We start from the raw sequence: 15,070 nt of genomic DNA, 5'->3' as shown, positions 1-15,070 counted from the left end.
CAAAAAAGAGAATACAGACTCTAGAAACAGAGCCACAAATAAAAAAAAGTCAAATGTTTCCAAAAAATGGTGCCAATGCAATTCAATTGAGAACAAATATTAGAACTCTCAGACATAAACAAAAATAAACAAACTTGATATTGTGGGTGAAGGGAGAACTCTGCCTGTACTAGCCCAGGAGAGGGAACAGATAAGGAAAGATTCCCCATTTTGAGGCTGCTTGAGATCACCTGATTTTCTTTAAAATTGTGTTACAAAAAACTAACTTTAAGTTTTAACTGTTTTCAACAGGGAAAATAACACTCCTCGGGAAAGGTGAAGGGTTGAGAAGACAGGCCCTGGGTAAAAATTTTTACAACACCTGGAGTTGATAGGCCTGCCTAGGAGAGAACACAGGCACTGCCACACCAGCACGGGACAGCTGCTGTCAGGGGTCAGCAGACCAGTTCACATACCACACAAGGTTGCTATAGATCCAAATCATAAAAATCTTCCAGCTCATCATGAAACAAGTCCCATTCATCTTCAGAGTCTGCCAGTTCGTCATCCCCACCTGCAGCCAAAAACATAAGCAACATCTCGCCCAGCTCAAAGGTGACAACCTCTTCATCATTGTCAAAAGAGTTGCTGCTATCTCTTTCCTCAATGAGTTCTCAGAAGTGGTTCCTTCATTGGACCGAGTTTCTGCTTGATGTTCCCACTTTCTGTCTCTGTGGCTCCTCTGTAAGCCCATCAGGGTACGCATGCTTGTAAAAACAATTCCTTCCAAATGGGCAGCTCCCACGTCCTTCATCAAAATACCTGCAAGCCTTGTTGCTCAACGCCTCCTTGTATTTCTGAATGAGTTTCTGCTTCTCTTCTTTCTCTTCCACCCAGGACTCACTTGGAATGACAAAGTTAGATGTGATCTGGCAATCTGGGCAGGCAACCTTGCTCTGAAATTGCTTAGCACTCCTCCACTTGCCAATGCACTTGAGACAGTAGGTGTGGTTGCAGTTGGAGAGGATCCCGAAGCGGCCCTCGCTGGGGTTTGCTTTCTCATAGACCACCTCCATGCAGATCCCAAACACCAAGTCCTTGCTGCGCTGCACAGCAAGTGAGAGCTCCATGTCCTTCTCATGGGCCTCAATGCACGATTTTATACGCTGTGATCTCTGGGCAGCATCCGTGGGATGTAGGACCTGCAGTCCACACATGTCACATGAATCTCCGTGGAGAGGCACACAGTTCTCCCCATCTCGGCACTCTCCCACTGCAGCACAGGGGCACAGCTGCTTCTTGGTTTCCACAGCAGTTTTTCTCTTTCTCTGATTCTTCCTTGGTCACTGAGTCCTGCAGATGTGCTTCAGTGCAGGAAGGCACAGCTGAAAATTTGTAAGAGGGTGGTAAAGGTCCAAACGAATAAGACAGATACATGAACTATAAGGGAACTGAAAATCTAATATAGCCAAAGTAGGGTTGCCCAGGAACAAAAATAGCATGCACCCAGTCCTCTGAACCTGCTCCTACAATTGCAAAGTTTGAATTTCTTGACTCAGCTTCACCTGTATTCATTTCAAAAAGTGGTCTGACTAACGACGAGAGACTTGAGGAAGCAGCAAGGGATGACGTTGTAGTTAGCTCTGTAGCAGTTGCTTCTTCCTGTTTCAATGGCTTGCTATGTTCATATCTGCAGCGGTCTCCATAAATACAGTACCCTCACTGAAAATACTTGCACACTACACCACACGGACTGTCAGAGAGGTCATGGGAGTAGCGACAGTTATCACCTTCCTTACAAACCCCAGCATAAAATACCTGCAGGTGATCTCTTTAATCCAGCCACCTCCCTTGCTGTCCTTGCCGACGCTGCCACCCCCTCTGCCCATCCCTGGGGATGGGGTGGTGACCAAGATCAGCTGATTTAGCTGGAACAGGATGGCTGGCTGACTCCACAGGAGAATTTAGACTGAGAAAGAGAAAATCTGAGTCATCCAAAACATGTGAATTTGCCCTGAATGAGCTTCCACTGTCAGTTGCGTCACACGTAGGCATTGAAGCTACCAACCAGAAAATACAGGAACAGCCTTTCTGCCTTGCGGGCAGGGCTGCTGGCCCTATTCACTCTCTGGCCTTCAGGCAACACCAGAGAGCAGCTCCAGCCAGTTACCATCAATTGCCAGGAGATACTAGAAGCCGGCTGCTGAAAGACTAAAGACAGAATAAACAGGTTTCTCACCTGAATAGAAGGTGGCCATCAGATGCTTCCACACGGACACCTTTTAGTCCCATGGGAGTATAGCTCCAGCCAGAGACCTAGAGTTGTCTTTGTGCTTAGACGCTTGTCCACCAAGGGTCCCGAGTTGGGAAAGGGAAACTGAGAAGGGAGAGTGTTTCCCATAAAGAGAGAGTCCCCCACACAGTCGCGGGTGAGTGGCAACTATCTGGGCCGGTGGCACAGGAGTAAAAAGAATTTACCAAGACAGTTGTAGGTAAAGAAAAGCAGATTTATTAGAGAAGGTATGAAAATGCATTGCGAGAAAGCAATGGATTGAATCAGCAAGAGAGAAGCTGACTGCTGGGAGACAAAGACTTGCTGCAGATTTTATAGAATGGAACTTGGGCTGATGGATAACGCAACTGTAGCAGGGAGCTAACTTGCATTTTTCTGTCTGCTGAAGTGTTTGATGAGAAATGGAAGCATTTGATGATAAGCAGGAAATCTGTCAATTCTATACATTATCTACACAGGAGGGCTATATGTCCTGGGCCATAAGGAGTACAGCAGACTTACAGTTTATCTACTTTCTATTTTTGTTTCTGTGTCCTGGACCAGGAGGAAAGGCAGACCTTATAGCATATCTGCTTTATTTCTTTGCTTTCCCCTGGTCACGCCAGCCGCTCCTTTTCCCTAATTAGGACTCCACACTTGATCTATACCTCGTAACAAAAATAACAATGAATTCAAAATGATCACAGAGGGTCAGCCATGGTGGTGGCTCACACTTATAGTACCAGCACTTTGGGAGGTCAAGATGAGAGAATTGCTTCAGGCCAGGAGATCAAGACCAGCCTGAGCAATGATGCGAGACTCTGTCTCTACAAAAAATTTAAAAATCAGCCAGGCATAGTGGCGTGCACCTGTAGTCCTACCCTAGCTACTTGGGAGGCTGAGGGAAGAGGATCACTTTAGCCCAGGAGTCCAAGGCTGCAGTAAGCTATGATCATGCCTGGATGACACAGAGCGAGACTCTGCCTCTACCAAAAAAAAAAAAAAAAATCATAGACATAAATGTAAGACCTGCAACTAAAAAACATGGGAAGAAATCTTTGTGACCTTGGTTTAGGCAAAGATTTCTTATACATGAGCAAAAAAGCATAAGAAAAAAAGTTTAAAGTTTTTGAAAACTTGATTGATTAAACACTTCTTTTTTAAAGACACTTAAGAATATGAAAAGATTGTCTTTCACAGCAACACAAATGGAACTGGAGGCCATTATCTTCAGTGAAATAACTCAGAAAGTCAAATACCACATGCTCTCACTTATTCATGGGAGCTAAACAGTGGGTACACATGGACAGACAAAGTGGAATAACAGGCCCAGTGCAGTGGCTCATGGCTATAAACCCAGCACTTTGGGAGGCAGAGGTGGGCAGATCACCTGAGGTCAGGGGTTTGAGACCAGCCTGGCCAACATGGTGAAACCCCATCTGCACTAAAAATACAAAAATTAGCTAGGTGTGGTGGCAGGCACCTGTAATCCCAGCTACTCAGGAGGCTGAAGCGGGAGAATCGCTTGAACCCGAGAGTCAGAGGTTGTGGTGAGCCGAGATTGTGCCACTGTGCTCCAGCCTACACAACAGGAGCGAAATTCCGTCTAAAAAAAAAAAAGTGGAATATCAGACACTAGAGACTCCAAAAGGTGGGAGAGTGGGAGGGGGTGAGGGTTGAAAAACTACCTATTGGGTACAATGTTCACTCTTCAGGTGATAGTACACTAAAATCCCAGAATTCACCACTACTCAATATATGCACGTAAGAATCCTGCATTGGTACCCCCTAAATATATAAAAATAATTTTTAAGTAAAAAAAAAAAGGATATGAAAAGATAAGCTACAAGTTACATGGTGAGAGGAAAATCCAGGAGCTCTTGACCATTTAGTATTAATAACTGATGTTATTTTCAAAATCTGCACGCAAAAATACCCCCACAAACGGGCAATTTTTCTCATATAAGTTACAGGGAGAAAAACATCAAGGAAAGAAAAAAGGAGCAGAAAAGCGCCCACATTCCTTTTATGAGGCTAATAGAGCCATAACACCAAAAAGGGAAAAGGAAATTATAGGTTCACCTAACTTATGACAAAGACATAAATATCCTAAACATAGTACTGGTAGAATGATCCCACCCAACACACATTCAAAGCAACTCACCATACTCATCAGCATGTAAGATCTATACAGGAGATCAACAATAAATATTAGAAAATCAACAATAAATATTGTGATTAGCATAAGATTAAAGAAAATAAGCTGGGCTTTATTACAATAGAGATAGAAAAGACACTCAACATAATTCAAAGTACATTCACGCATGACTGAATGAAAGTCTAAGCAAACTGGTAAGTAGAGGGAACCTACTTATCAACAAAATTCCCTAGCAAGAGCCAGTGTTTGGATGTGTGGTTTGGATATGTGTCCCCATCTAAATCTCCTGTTCAATTGTAATCCTCAATGTTGAAGGAGGGGCCTGGTGGGAGGAGGTGACTGGATCACGGAGGCAGATTTCTCACGACTAGTTTAGTAGCATCCCCTTGGTACTAACCTTGTGATAGTGAGTGAGTTCTCCCAAGATCTGGTGGTTTAAAAGTATGTGGCACCTCGCCCCTCACTCTCTTGCTCCTGCTCCAGCCCTGTGACATGCCTGCTCCCCCTTCACCTTCTGCCATGATTGTAAGTTTCCTAAGGCCTCCCCAGAAGCCAAGCAGATGTCAGCATCATGCTTCCTGAATAGCCTGCAAAATCATGAACCAATTAAACCTCTTTTCTTTACCTGATCTCAGGTATTTCTTTATAGCAATGGCAGAATAGACCAACACACAATGTTACACACACAATGGGTGGGTTTGATCACTTGGCAGGTGACAGATCAATGAACACAACCAAGGGGGACATAATAAGGGGATTTTATTACTTGGAACAAGAGGACATGGGAATGGTTCTCCAAAGCAGTGTCTCCCCAAACAGAGTGAAAACAGGGCTTTTATCGGGCTGGTTAGCTAAGTCATTATATGTAGAGGTAGAGTAAAGGCAGTGCAGGTGCAGTAGCTGATCATGCTTCTACCTTTGTGGTATGTGTAGAAAATGGCCAAAAAGCTCCTCCCTGGGTAGGGTTTTTAGTATGGTAATGAAGAGTTCGCCAAAGATCCAACAGTTTTTTTGTTCTGCAAGGGCTGAGCTTCTTCCTGCAACTTTTTGAAACAACAAGAACTCAAGGTGCAACAGTTACAAGTGGGTTCAAAGTGGGTTCAAAGAGTGTACAGGAAAATCCAGGGACCCTGGATTACACCAAGAGCAAATATCAGAGTTAATGTTGAAACCACATATATTTTCCCTCAGGACTGGCTTCATCTATTTCTATTTTTATTTCATTTACATACAGACCCTTATAAGCCTCATAAATCCATTACAATGCCAAGTGGAGAATGAATACAGAGCTGCCTGGGAAATGAATAAAGAGCTTGTGTGAGATTGGCTGGTTTTCTGCAGCTTGTGGGAGAGCAGAGAACTGTGATGGCTCAGCAGGGAGGCCCAGGAAGAACTGCAGAGGCAGCACCACCTACCACCTAAGACTCAGAAATGCTCAAGTGGACTAAAACCTACGCTTTTCATCAACGGAATATGCACTTTTCCATGGTTAAATGACACGAGTTGTTTTTCTGAATGACTAACAGAAACAACACAACAGAGGATTAATTAAAGTACATGAAAGGTAAGGCACTGTTCTTTTACTAAAATTAACACAGCAAAACACTCAGGCTGCACCACTTAACTGTTTTCCAATTAATACTGCTTGTCTCTCATGGGAGAAAATCCACAGAAAGCCAAGTAAAACGGAGCACTTTAAGGCAAGAATTTTTAACTAGTTTTAACGGGGTTACAGTTTCTCAAAACGTCTTTTTATAGGATGTTTTTGGTGACTCACCTGTGAGAGTGAACTGAACTGTGTTTTCCTCCTGGCTCTGCACAAACTGGGTGTCCCTGGACAAAGTACTGAACCTCTCAGGCACAATTTCTTTAAGCTTTCAAGAGTCAGAAGTAAATAACCAGGGAAGTCCTTTGTGAGCCATCATCCTGGGATCCTGTGAGGTCAGAATAAAATCCCTGGTGTCACATGCGGGGATGGACCTACATGGCATCAGTGCAGCATCGGTGAAGAGTGGAAAACCAAGCAACTGGGGATGCTTTAGGAATAGCCCAATTAGATTTCTACCCTCTGCCCACTTATCCCTTAACCCTCGACCTCACCCTCGCAAGTTCTGCCATGGAGTGGCTTTTCCTGGGCAGCCTGCTCCAGAACCTCCCAGCTCACCTTGCTCTTCTCAAAGCTGTTCCAAACTTCCCACTGTCCCAGAGTGTGGTAGCATCTGGAGGTGGCCAAATCTTCGAATCTAGCCAAGAGGATGAAGAACTGCTTCTGGCCATGCAAATCTTGGACCTGCTCCTGTTTGCACACTTCTGCCTCTTCTCTGAAGCTCTGGTGAGGGAATTAAGAACAGGATGTTGTTCCCTTCCGGGTAAGATTCCTGTTCCCTGAGCCCCCTGATTCCTACATCACAGGACGGGCTTTGAGCTAAGATAATTAGTCTCTCAATATCTAGGAAACAGACCCGCTTAGGGCCACAAACCTGACTCTCTTGGAATTCACTCTATCAGAGTGAAAATACAAACCACCTGCCAGTGCATGAGGAGCTAGGAGTCTCCCTCTGCCCCAGGGATTCTGAGCAGACACCAGAAATCCCAGAGCACACTTGACAGGAGGAAGTTTCACATTCACTTCCCATTTTATCCCTGGGTATTTGCAGACAGGTCACTCTGCGAAACGCTGTGAAGGCTGCAGTGCTGGTTTTAGGCAGGTGTGATATTAGGCCTGAGATGGGAAATAAATCACAGCTGCCCTTGAACCCAGCCTCCCTCACTTCTAGCTTATGACCTGAGCGCACTGCTCCACCAACCTGAGCCTTGGTTGTTATATTTAATGCAGATGGTCATGCCGGCCTCACAGAGTGGTTGGGTGCTTTACATAAGACACCCAGTGAATAGAAAACAAAGTGTCTTCTAAATACAATACTAGCTGTCACTCAGGCCTTAGGAAGCTGCACTTGGCTACTTGCCTTACAGGTGATGGATTTTCTAACTCTCAGAACAAAGTCATCTTTTTCAAACGAGAAACCTGACCAGCTTTCTTCCCTCGCCCTGACTCACAGGTGCCAGAGCTGGAACTTAGCCAGGGCTCCAGGGCTCCAGAGCTCGGGGGCTCGCGGCAGATCCAAGCGCCCTGGCGTCTGGCACGTTCGTTGTCGGCATCAGTAAACGCGTTTTCCCCTACCACCGGCAGCATGGGCTTTTCTCAAGTTAGGCTGCAGGCTGGGCCCGGCTAACGCTCCCGCACCCCCAGGACGGCACCAAGCACCTGCCCCTGATACGCGCCCCACCCCACCCGCGCTCCAGGAGCCCGCAAAGCCAGCTGCCGGGGCTGGGCTCCAGCGCTGGGGAGCCCTGCCAGATGTTGGGGGGCTCCCGGGACTTCTCGCTCCCTCCTCCCCAGGCACAAGCCGAGCACTCCACTCTGGTCCCCGCCGCGCAGACGCCCCATCACCCCCGCGCTCTCCCCTGGGGCGCGGACCCTCTACATCTGTGGGGAACCAGGAGCCTCTGAGATCCTCTGCACCCCACCGCGCAGGAAGAAGGTAGGGGAAAAGATAGACGGAGCCCAGGAGACGCGTCCGAAACCACATTTCCCGCAGGCCTCCGCTCAGCGCCTGAAAGCGACTTCGCAGCCTTTCCGCGTTTTTACACCGCAGAAGAAGATGTCCGTGACCTTCTCTCCTGCCGAGATTGTTTCAGCGCCCTGGGACCTTAGGGGTTAAAGTTTACCGCCAGATGCAACGCGTGGTCCTCCATCAAATACCCATTAAATAACCACCACCTGCGGAAGACATTGGCGAGAACTGAGCGTGCATCGGGTTACTCTTAAGTGTGAAAATAACGTTACAATCAAGTAGGAAAACGTACTGGTTTTTATCAGGGCTGGTGCAACACCAACACCCATTATGTTGGCTGTGGGTTTGTACGAAAATTTTTTTTAAAGAAAATCACTAGCCGGGCGCGGTGGCTCACGCTTGTAATCCCAGCACTTTGGGAGGCTGAGGCGGGCGGATCACGAGGTCAGGAGATCGAGACCACGGTGAAACCCCGTCTCTACTAAAAATACAAAAAAATTAGCCGGGCGTGGTGGCGGGTGCCTGTAGTCCCAGCTACTCGGAGAGGCTGAGGCAGGAGAATGGCGTGAACCCGGGAGGCGGAGCTTGCAGTGAGCCGAGATTGCGCCACTGCACTCCAGCCTGGGCGACAGAGCGAGACTCCGTCTAAAAAAAAAAAAAAAAAAGAAAATCACTAACATTAAGCAGCTTAATAGAAAAAGCATAGAAATTTATGTAACAAGTATACACGGGCGCCTTCAGAATGAAGACCCAAAGCTACAGGGGAAATTGTCCATTTTATGCTTAGGTTCAACAAAGTAAAGCCGTGCGGAAATATGATTGGACAAAAAGAGTAGGACCTAATGCTAAAAGATGGAGTGGGAAAACCCAGCGAGACCTGTTTGTCGGGGGCAGGGGTGTCCAATCTTCTGGCTCCCCGGGCCACTTTGGAAGAATTGTCTTGGGCCACACATAAAATACACTAACGATAGCTGATCAGGTTCAAAAAAAAAAAAAAAATCACAAAACAAACCTGATGATTTAAGAAAGTTTCCAGACCGGGTGCGGTGGCTCACGCCTGTAATTCCAGCTTTTTGGGAGGCCGAGGCGGGCGGATGACGAGGTCAGGAGATCGAGACCATCCTGGCTAACACGGTGAAACCCCGTCTCTACTAAAAATACAAAAAATTAGCTGTGCCTGGTGGCCGGCGCCTGTAGTCCCAGCTACTCGGGAGGCTGAGGCAGGAGAATGGCGTGAACCGGTGGGCGGAGCTTGCAGTGAGCCGAGTTTCCGTATTTGTGTTGAGCAGCATTCAAAGCTGTCCTGGGGCGCAAGCCGGCTGCAGGTTGAACAGGTTTGGCCTTGAGTTTTCTTGGCCTCTCTAAGCATGCTTCCTTCCTTCTGAATATGGGGCAGCACACTCTCTGGAATAGGGGTCTTATGACCTACAGTCAAACAACATGGGTCAGATAATTTATCCATGGCCAGTTTTTACATGGGAAGGCAAAAGGAAAATTAGAATAACATTTTTTGGTTTTAGGGCTGGCTCTGGCGAAAAGGCATCCTGGATCCTATTTTCTATGGCTAGCCTTGGGGGAGAATGAGACTAAGATATGGGAGTGCAGGAGGTCAGAGGAAAACCTGCTTCTGAGGCCCTCATTTGGGGATATTGTTTTCTGAGCTGAAATATTTAGGATTGAAGTTATGTCTTTGTAAATTGACTTAATGAATTTTCAGAAAAAGCATTAGACTAAGCAAATAAGGCAAAATGTTGAGTTTTCTTATGTACATTGAGGAAATGCATATAGATAGATGCATATTTTACCATTTTCTCAGTGTTTGAAAATGTTGCAATATGAAGTAAAAAGAGATATAGGGGTTCTACCTCCATCAGGGTATCTTATAAATTCAAAGCTACCAAGAGAATTCAAGGTGCATAGACATGTTTTTTGGGAATAAGGCTATGAAATGGGAATACAAAACTTGAAATGGAGCACAGCAGTACTGTAAATGAAAAGTATCCATAAGCAGCAGTGTCTGCCTCAAGAAAGAAAGAAAAAAAAACTTTTCAAATATACTTAATACATGAAAATACTCATGATGCAAAACAAGAAAATGGTTATGGGCCCAGCACGGTGGCTCACGCCTGTAATCCCAACACTTTGGGAGGCCAAGGCAGGTGGATCTCTTGAGGCCAGGAGTTCGAGACCAGCATGGCCATCATGGTGAAACCCCATCTCTACTAAAAGTACAAAAATTAACAGGACATGGTGACACGCACCTGTAATCCCAGCTATGCAGGAGGCTGAGGCAGGAGAATTACTTGAACCCAGGAGGTGGAGGTTGCAGTGAGCTGAGATAGCGCCACTGCACTCCAGCCTGAACGACACAGCAAGACTCTGTCTCGGAAAAGAAAAAAAAAAAAAATGCTTATATAGGTGGGGCATGGTGGCTCAAGCCTGTAATCTCAACCAATACTTCGGGAGGCTGAGGTGGGAGGATCTCTTGAGCCCAGAAGCTTGAGCCCAGAAGCTTGAGAGCAGCCTGGGCAACACAGTGAGATCCCATCACTAAAAAAAATACAAAAATTAGCCAGGCATAGTGGCACGTGCCTATGGTCCCAGCTACTTGGGAGGTTGAGGCAGGAGGATCACTTGAACCTGGGAGGTTGAGGCTGCAGTGAGCTGGATATTGCCACTGCACTCCAGCCTTGGTGGCAAAGCAAGACCTCATCTCTAAAAAAGAAAATTACTATGCAGATCATTCAGCTCTTGCCCTTATGTGGGCATCCTCTTGTCTTATAACCAAATTAGAGACATGTGGTCATATAACATGAGCATTCTTTTTTTTTTTTTTTGAGATGAGGTTTTGCTCTGTCACCAGGCTAGAGTGCAGTGGCGCAATCTCGGCTCATTGCAAGTGTGAGTCACTATGCCTGGCCCTTACGATTTTCTTAATAACATTTTCTTTTCTCTAGCTTTATTTTAAGAATACAGAATATAATATACATAACATACAAAATTGTGTTAGTCAACTGTTTATGTTATCAGTGAGGCTTCTGGTCAACAATAGGCTATTAAGTTTTTGGGAAATCAAAAGTTACCCATAGATTTTCAACTATGTGGGAGCTTGGTACCCCTAACTCCTGTGTTGTTCAAGGGTCAGCTATATTTTTTTTAATATATATTAACAGCCTTTATAGTTTTTTGTTTTTGTTTTTGTTTGAGACAAAGTTTCACTCTTTTGCACAGGCTGGAGTGCAGTGGTGCAATCTTGGCTCACTGCAACTCCCGCCCCCTAGGTTCAAGCGATTCTCATGTCAGCCTCTCGAGTAGCTGGAATTACAGACACCTGCTGCCCTGGCCGGCTAATTTTTGTATTTTTAAGCAGAGATGGGGTTTCACCATGTTGGCCAGGCTGGTCTCAAACTCCTGACCTCAAGTGATCCGCCCACCTCAGCCTCCCAAAGTGCTGGGATTAGAGGCGTGAGCCACCGCTCCTGCTCATGCTTTATTTTAGGATTTCAGGATTGATCACATTCATGTTAAGTGGGGCTTTCAAGCAGTGTGAATGAAACTGCTCAGGAAGAAAGATAAGGCAGATGTGGTATCTGTACCCAGACAAACCTAGAGAAGATTGGGCATTAGCATTGTTTTAAGCAGATATGTAGTTCAGCTTAAACTTGATACACTGTGGTGTGCCCCCACCCCCAATCCCACCCAGGCCAATCTCCCAGGAATTGTAGAGAAGCCTTTCACTCCTGGAGATGAGGTAAAGGAGAGCCACTAGACATGTCACTGACCCACAGGAACAGTGAGGCAGTGGGAAGGAAAGCTGCAGGGCACTGATGAGTATTAGCTTTACTAATAGCAGTTACTGGATAGATCATCAAGCCCCACAAGTGTTTGATGGGTTTTTCACGTCTGCATTTTTGGAAGGACTTTTGTGTATTGGTATGTTCAGGTGTATGTGACAGCTGTAAGCCTTCAGTAGACTATAAAGGACTTATTTATCATGAACAGCACCACAGAGAATTTCACCAATAAATTTTTGTGCAGTAACCAAGTTGTGAAAAGACTATGTCTTTCATCGCTTCTAACAAAGCCTCTATTGTTCCCAGACTGGTCTTAACATAGGATTTAATGTGGTAACAGAAGTGTCTATGATTATCAGATATAGCTGCTTATAGTTTGTAGCAGGTTAGCCATCTGTTTGGTTTCTGGTAAAAAAAAAAAAAAAAAAAAGGAACATCTTTAACAGGGAGCATCGTCAGCTCTTTACATTTATAACAGGCATTTGCTCTTTGTAATACTTATGTTTACAGGAAACCGATAGCGTGATAGTGTATCCAAATCCACCTATGTGTCTTCAGAACAGGAGAAATTGCTTACCAGTGTTCTTTCTACATTTATTTTCCAGTTTATATAAAAGTAATATGAAAAGGGGAATAATAGTAAAGAATTTGAAAGCCATAAACTTACAAATGTTGTTCTGTAAGAATCACTGTTTTGTTATTGAGTACCTTTAGATTGTTCTGCGAGCTAAAACTTTTCAGGACTTTTGTGTGCTAGCTTTTTCTAAGTAGAAAGTGTTACATTTAATGACTACTTCATTGCGATACAATTCACATAGGCTAATGTTCACCTTTTTAAAGTGAATGATTCCACATTTAAAGTTTTCGGTATATTCACCAAGTTGTGCATTGATCACCACTGTATAATTTCAGAACATTTTATCATTGTCTTAGTCTTAGCTTATGAAAGAGGAGGAACTGAGTGGCTGCAGGTGTGACTGAATCCAAGGTGCCTTAGTATGTTTTCTGTTGCTATAACTGAATATTTGAGACTGGATAATTTGTTTGAAAAATAAATGTATTTGTTACAGTTTGAGATTCTGGGAAATCCCAGGTCAAGGAGCCACAACTGGTCGACTTCTGGTGAGGGCCACATGCTGTGTCTTAACGTGGCAGAAGACATCTCATGCCAAGAGAAAGCCAACCTGGCTTTTATAACAGACCCAGTCTCATGATAACCAACCCATTCCCATGATAACCCATCCATCCATTAACGCCCGAATGGATTAACTCATTCATGAGAGCAAAGCCCTCAAGACCCAGTTACTGCTTAAAGGCCCCACCTCTTAGTATTGTTACATTGAGGATTAAGTTTCAGGCCGGGCGCGGTGGCTCACGCTTGTAATCCCAGCACTTTGGGAGGCCGAGGTGGGCGGATCACGAGGTCAGGAGATCGAGACCACGGTGAAACCCCGTCTCTACTAAAAATACAAAAAAATTAGCCGGGCGTGGTGGTGGGCGCCTGTAGTCCAAGCTACTCGGAGAGACTGAGGCAGGAGAATGGCGTGAACTCGGGAGGCGGAGCTTGCAGTGAGCCGAGATCGCGCCACTGCATGCCAGCCTGGGTGACAGAGCGAGACTCCGTCTCAAAAAAAAAAAAAAAGAACTTTTAATTTGTACAGCTCCATAAGGAGAGCCTTAAATAAAATGTGTTTAATCATTTATTAGTTATATTTTTATTTTTCTTGGCAGCAGGAAAAATTAAGGCATAAAGGTTTTGTATTTTTAAATCATGACTCAGCCATGAGTCAGGAACTGCTTATGTTCAAATCCTGCCTCCTTATTAGCTAACCTTAACTTCTTTGTACTTAATTTTCTTACCTCTAAAATGAGAATGATACTAGTACCTACTTTTAAGGTTGTTATGAAGATTAAATGATTTCATATATTATTCTTGGTATCTGGCACGTAGTAAGTGCTGTATAAATGTGAGCTGTTCTTGGTATTAGTTGAGCAGCAACCAGACCAAGTATCTTTTTGTTGCCTTTCTTAGTGACTATGCCAACTTGGAGAAAACCTGGCAGAGCTTATTGTGATGGTAGCTATGACTCATTACTTAATGGCACTCCTCTCTCCTTCTAGTATCAGTAGAGATCACCAGGGTCAAGGAACAGGAGTGTCTGGAGTTGTCGAATTAGAGTCTCAATGTAATGGCCAGAACACATATTGCTTGTTGTCAATCATTAAACACCAGAAATATCAAATTCCTATTTTCTTTTCTTTTTCTTTTTTTTTTTTTTTTTGAGACAGAGTTTTGCTCTTATTGCTCACACTGGAGTGCAATGGCTCTATCTCGGCTCACTGCAACCTCCGCCTCCCTTCAAGCGATTCTCTTGCCTCAGCCTCTCTAGTAGCTAGGATTACAGGCACCCGCCACCATGCTAATCTTTTGTATTTTTAGTAGAGGTGGGGTTTCACTACGTTGGCCAGGCTGGTCTTGAACTCTTGACCCCAGACGATCCACCCACCTTAGCCTCCCAAAGTGCTGGGATTACAGGCATGAGCCACCACGCCCGGCTTGAACCACCGTGCCTGGCTTCCTGATTTCTGTTTTAATTACTAAAAATACAAATTGTCTTGAGGAACTTTTGGGCTTGTCAGTAAAGCCCATTCTTTTCATCCAGAAAAACCCCAACACATGCTGAGTATGCCATGAATTAATAAGGGGGATCCTGAGGGTAAGAATTATAACAGAAATTACTGTTGTAAATGTTCTTCTCATCATTCTCTGAGCATCAGTAGTTCTGTGGTGTAGGATAAGAAATGGGGTCAGGATGAGAGCAGCCTCCAGTTCCCCTTGCCAGCCACTTTTTGTTTCAGGCATACATTTTCTATTAAGAGAGAGAAAGCAAATTTTGAGAATTCTTCAGCAGCTAGAAATACTGAAAACTACCTTTTCAACTGAGAAAAATTCCCATAAGCATGCCCTTTATTTGCAAGCGTAAAGGTGTATAAAGGATAAAGCATGGATCTTACTGTTCTTAGATGTTATTTCTTGGCTGAATAAAATTCATGTGACCTTCTGCCCCCTTAGTGAAGCCAGCTGGACTTCCTGGGTTGAGTGTGGACTTGGAAAACTTTTCTTACAAGAGGTTTGTAAAATGCACCAATCAGTGCTCTGTAAAAACGCACCAATCAGCGCTCTGTAGCTAGCTAGAGGTTTGTAAAATGCACCAATCAGTGCTCTGTAGCTAGCTAGAGGTTTGTAAAATACACCAATCAGTGCTCTGTAAAATGCACCAATCAGCACTCT

The 15,070-nt window shown here is 44.7% G+C and overlaps 1 long non-coding RNA gene and 1 pseudogene across 1 annotated transcript; both read right to left on the bottom strand.

Moving 5' to 3' along the window:
• Nucleotides 1-467: 467 nt before the first annotated feature.
• LOC116474223 (E3 ubiquitin-protein ligase makorin-1-like) lies at nucleotides 468-2,271 on the bottom strand (annotated as a pseudogene).
• Nucleotides 2,272-4,909: 2,638 nt separating this feature from the next.
• Nucleotides 4,910-6,732, bottom strand: LOC131384462 (uncharacterized). Its single transcript, XR_009215339.1, has 3 exons — nucleotides 6,574-6,732; nucleotides 6,187-6,343; nucleotides 4,910-4,996 (listed from the first exon to the last, which is right to left on the bottom strand). It is a non-coding gene; the product is annotated as an uncharacterized LOC131384462 (long non-coding RNA).
• Between the last annotated feature and the right edge of the window lie 8,338 nt (nucleotides 6,733-15,070).

The sequence above is a fragment of the Hylobates moloch genome, unplaced genomic scaffold, assembly GCF_009828535.3.
Source record: "Hylobates moloch isolate HMO894 unplaced genomic scaffold, HMol_V3 SCAFFOLD_10, whole genome shotgun sequence".
Lineage (NCBI taxonomy): Eukaryota > Metazoa > Chordata > Mammalia > Primates > Hylobatidae > Hylobates > Hylobates moloch.
Note: the sequence above shows the minus strand (reverse complement) of the source record. Positions and strands in the feature narration are given on the sequence as shown.